Below are 5,894 nucleotides of genomic sequence, written 5' to 3' on the forward strand. Positions count from 1 at the left end.
GATGGCTGGAATTAGCGTACTTCTGTTTATATTATATTTCCGCAGATATTTTCTGAAATGGTGGAAAGGGCTCTGTATGTTTGGACCAATGTTTCATCCACAAATCGTATATATGTTGCGCTGCCTCCAAAAAGAGCAATCGTCTTTGGCTGTAAATGGCAGTGTGTAGGTGGTCCTACAGCAGGCACAGCTTTAAAAAAAAGTGGCAGAGCTTCTATATACTTTGCCGGTCACCCCACCCACATGTTTACCAACATTCAGCAAACGCCTCGGGCGCTTTCATGCTTTCAGACACTATGCCTCCTTTAAAGCTAAAGCGGTTGTGCGACAGCCAGCAGAGATTTATCATTGTAGCTAGTTTTACCCGCGTTCGGCCCTGTAACTTCAAACAAGTACATTTCTACATGCAGGATATGTACGGCTATGTGGTTCTGGAAGATCGTGCTTTTGCGGGTATCTCGAACTTATAGGGAAGCGTGGAAAAACTTAGCATTTGCATTTGCTGGATACCGGTTCTTACAAACCAGTAGTGTTAGGTACGTTTAGCGTGGAAAGGTGGAAATAAGGAACAAGACCGTCTTGCATGACTAAGTGACAGACGGAAACATGGCTGAGTCTTGGAGACAGACGAACTGTTGAACTCACTTCACCATTTCATGACTCACTCAACCAGCTGCTTTAAAATTGCTGAGAAAATCTATCTATCTATCTATCTATCTATCTATCTATCTATCTATCTATCTATCTATCTATCTATCTATCTGTGTGTATGTCTGTCTGTCTGTCAAACTATGTGTGTGTGTGTGTGTGTATGTGTGTGTGTGTGTCTGTCCGTGTGTGTGTGTGTGTCCGTCTGTCAAACTGTCTAAATGTCTGTCTGTCAAACTATGTGTGTGTGTGTGTGTGTGTGTGTCTATGTGTGTGTGTGTGTGTGTGTGTGTCTATGTGTGTGTGTGTGTGTGTATATGTGTGTGTGTGTGTGTGTCTGTCCGTGTGTGTGTCTGTCCGTCTGTCAAACTGTCTAAATGTCTGTCTGTCAAACTATGTGTGTGTGTGTGTGTATATGTGTGTGTGTCTATGTGTGTGTGTGTATATGTGTGTGTGTCTATGTGTGTGTGTGTATATGTGTGTGTGTGTGTGTGTGTGTGTGTGTGTGTGTGTATGTGTGTGTGTGTGTGTGTGTGTCTGTCCGTCTGTCAAACTGTCTAAATGTCTGTCTGTCAAACTATGTGTGTGTGTGTATGTGTGTGTGTATGTGTGTGTGTGTGTGTGTGTGTGTGTGTGTGTCTGTCTGTCTGTCAAACTGTCTGTCTGTCTAGCAGTATGTCTATATGTCAGTATAACTATTTAACTGCCTGTCTTTTTATCTAACAGTCTATATGTCTGTCTGTCAAACCACCTTTATGTTGGTCAAACTCTTTATTTATTTCTCCACAATGGCACAGTATTTTTTTTATTTAAAGGGCGTGTTAGTATAAAATGCACCTCTGTGCGGGTCTGCTTTTACACACATAGATGCGCAGCAGCATACATGCTAAATATTAAAAACCTGGCAGGTTCAGCCAAATGGAGAACGTGCTCAATCAAAGTATTGAGAGACGGAGGAAGCATTCATGCTTTCCGACAACAAATCATGTAAATAGCGATCTGCCATGGCGCGAGGGCAACTTGCTTTTAAAGGCAAAGGGAGATGAGACTCTGATTGGTTTATTGCCCAAAAAACACCCATACTTACCAAGAGAATGGGGACAAGCCATTTAAACATCTATCTATCAATTCATCTACATACTCATCATCTAACCATCCATTCATTTGCTCGTCTATTCATCTGTCTGTATTTACATAAATGACAGCATTTGAATCGAAATGGTTTAGTATTCAGTTAATAATTTTGCAGTTCTGAGCTTTATCAGTTATTTCACGTCTGTGCTTCGCAACACCTTACTTGACTTGCTACCGCCGCTCTTACAGAACCACGAAGGGTGACAGCAATTTGGTAAGTGACTCAGCGCTGATGAAACCTGAGCTCTATCAATTTTTCCTTCAGGAAACCTTAGAAAAGCTGTCAAAATACAGGCTTCGGTTACTGAGTTCTTCCAGGGCACCTCTAACATCTCACTGTACGGTCACCCGTGAGTCACAACCAGAGCCGCGAGATCGCGTGTCACCCACAGACCCTCAGATGACGTTTTCTAAGCGCGCTCGAAAAAAAATCCGAAAGCCAAACACGGAGGCCGAGACGCGGAGCATCGCACCAGCAGCGTTAGGTACAATGTGGAGACGTTTAACATGGCCGATCGCAATTTTGGAAATGAAAAAGACTCTGAACTGGCAACCCCACCCACTCACTGCTCTGGTAATGGGTTTGTATGATTCATTGTGGGAGGATTGGAGGCCAACCTGGCAAGCGCAGCATCACCGCAGTGTAATTACACGTGAATCAGAGGGGTTGCCTTAATTTTGCCGTCTCATCATGGCAGTCTTAATCACGCCGTGTTGTGGAACGCCTGAGACCGTGAACGTGCGCGTCTCACCATCGACACTTCTGCTTCCCTGCTAATTGAACAGTTCTCCTGGTTTGCGTCGAGGGAAAAAAAAAAGGGAAACTCGACCAAAGTAATGAGGCCGTTTTTCTCCGTTTAAGGTTTTCCCAGAATGTGAAAGACACCTAATTTTGACAATTACAACTACCCTGAAAAAAAAGAAAGACGGCAAAAAACGAAGTGCAAAAATGTGAATGAAACCGAGCTTATTCAGTAATTTAAACCAGACATCCGTGCATTTGCCATTTAGGCCCCCAGACCCAGAAAAGCAAGCTTTCTGCAGGATACAGGGGAATAAAGGCCAGTATTAACCTTTCTACCACTGAATATTAATCAGCATTTAATAAAAGGAAAACAACCCACTTGCCACTCCAAATATTATCAGTGTGACATTACCTTTATTTTCATTTTGCGAGACGTTTTGCAAAAAAATTCAAGATAAACACTTACGCCTCAGCATTCAATAGTCCGAAAAGCGGGGGGAGTTAGGCTAGGAAAATAAAATCATGAAATAAAACAAACATGGCACTTGCCGAGGAGACCGTATTGGACGCTGTGCTTTCCTCTGGCTCAGTCCGCTTTGAGAGAGATGCATTGTAGGTTTTGGATTGACGAGGGCAACCACGTTTCCATGTTCATGAGCTGGTGCTCGCCAGGAAGACTCCCATTAGAAACGAGTGCGTGTGGTTTCGTGAACACGCCTGGGACAGAAACACGAATCCCTCCATTTCTCACTGCAGACGAAAATGTCACCGTAAAATGGGAGCAATATGTTTAGTCATAAACCTAGCGAAAAACAACATTTTATGGATGGCAGAACAAACACGCTTTTAATGAGCTCTTGATGTTAAAATAAAAGAAAATAAAACCCAAAATGAAATGGTGGAACTCAAAATATTCCTACTTAAAATAATAATAAATGTTAGACATAATACAAACCCATATATATATATATATATATATATATATATATATATATATATATATATATATATATATATATATATATATATATATCCCACACTAATGGAGTCCAGAAGTCTGAGACATGAGTGAAAATGTCCTTTTCTAATCAAATACAAATTAAGGCAAAAAATATTGACTATCAAAAACAGTAAGCAATAAATCATTAGGATCACAATTCTCTTACAAAATACTAATTAATCTTAACTATCCTAACAATTACAAAAATCACTTGCTTTTATATATTCTTACTAAAAACAGGCCACAATAAGTGCAACGTTTAATCTTTGCATAAATATAAATGACAATGGAACATTATTTCAATTATATTTTAAGTTATTTGAAACGTTAAAACAGACACTTTACTGGCATTTAAAATGCTTTCCAAAGGTGCATCTCCAAATCACGTACGTATGCACTATTTTATGCCATTTTGAAGAGTAAATAATGTGAGTGGAGAGTAAAAGTGCACTTTAAATACCCGAACTTTAATTACGTAGTAGCTGAGGGGGAGGGGCTATATTTGTTTATGAATGACAAAATACTGTATATACAATTCATACACTACTACAGAGTGCATAAGTGCATCATGTTTAGAGCGTTATTTGGAATGCATTTTATGCATATTGTAAATGTTTTAGATTTTATGCGGATACCAAAATGGGAAAATTGGGCTTTGACCCATTATGAGCTTTAGTTCTGTTAAAAATCCCATTCTGACGAAGGCCGCTGCACACGCAAAAGTATATGCAAACACAAGAAATTCAGTCGAATGCCGCCTGGCCCTGCGTGTGAAACATGCTAAGACTGGGAAGGAGACTGTTTTGAAAGAGCGATAGCATCGGTTGGCACCCAGTGAGAAGCCCACAGCACTGGCCCTCCATCTGAACACAAAGACGAGGCCAGCAGACCACGAGCAGAGAGGGAGGGACGAACACTAGTGAGACAGACACACACAGAGAGAGAGAGAGAGAGGGGGAGCAGGACAGACAGGAACATGCTAACACGCTAACTCCTCTACTGCTAGGGGTTTCCTCTCAGCAGTCGTAGCCATTAAAGTTCTTCAGATATTTGAGAAGTTGATGTGTTAAAATCCACATTTAGGCCTTTGATTGTTTGCATCATTGTCCACACTACACCGAGAAGCTCCATAATATAGTCCCTAAAATAGGTTAATAATGCTAACGCTAAAATCGGTTAGCTGGTGAAAAGCAAGCGCACTTAACTGTGTTGCATCTTTAAATCGTACAAAAACTGTACTTGCAGGTAATATAACGGTAAAGTAAAAAGGTCACTTAAGTGTGCGTTTAAGGGCACGCTAACGTTTCGTAACGTTTTTAAAAAAATACATTTTGCGATAATGTCAAAATAAAAGTACAATTAACTGTAGTGTGCTAATAAAGTTAATATATGTTATATTTTGCATCTTAATCGATACAAATGTATAGTTACGAATGTGTTCAAATACATTTTGACAGAAATTTTAGTTTAACATGTATGCTTGTCAGTAGATTTTTACAGTAACCATATCAAGTTAACAGAAGCATGACGTATAAAGATGCACTTAAGTCCTAGATTTTAAAAAATCACTCTAAAGTTCATAGAATTTAATTTAACATAGATTTAAACTAGAAGCCATTCATTTAGTAGCAAATATCGGTAACACTTTACAATAAGGTGTCGTTTGTTAACATTAGTTAATGTTTTTACTAACATGACCAAAGCTATTAATTCATCTTTGTTGATATAAATACAGTTTATACATGTTAGTTCACAGTGCATTAACTAACGCAACTTGTAACTTTAATAATGCGTTAGTAAATAAGATTAACAAATGCTGTAGAAATATTGTTAATTCTTAGTTCATGTTAACTAACATTATCTGAAAATATTGCACTCACACTTAAGTACAGTAAAATGTGTATATATTTATGTAATAAAAACTCTTTTTAAAAGCATGCAAAAGTGTGTCAAGTAGCGATTAAAATCTATAATACTCAAATATGCGATACATATTTCTTGCAAAACATCTATTAGAATTACAGCTACTTTTGAATCATTCGGTGCGATTTAGGTTTCCAGGAACATCGCCCAATCGCGTCCACTCGTTTATCGGTTCATTGAATCTGTTTGTTTTCTTGTAGTTTGTGGAGTGTGACGGCCTACAGCGAGTCACATCTTTCCCGTCACTAGACTCGCGCCGCTAGTCAACACGCGCTAACCCTGCCTCGCCGTGTGAGAGGGCCTTGTACGCTTCTGTATTATGGAAAGGAAAGCCCGTTAAACCCCATATTAGGTCGGCAGACGTCAGCGACCCTCTGCTAATATTTACCGTGAACATTAGCTTGAGTGCGCGTTCAGAAACGGGTTTATTAAAAAGTGTTAATT

Source organism: Puntigrus tetrazona, unplaced genomic scaffold, assembly GCF_018831695.1.
Source record: "Puntigrus tetrazona isolate hp1 unplaced genomic scaffold, ASM1883169v1 S000000270, whole genome shotgun sequence".
In the NCBI taxonomy this organism is placed as follows: domain Eukaryota; kingdom Metazoa; phylum Chordata; class Actinopteri; order Cypriniformes; family Cyprinidae; genus Puntigrus; species Puntigrus tetrazona.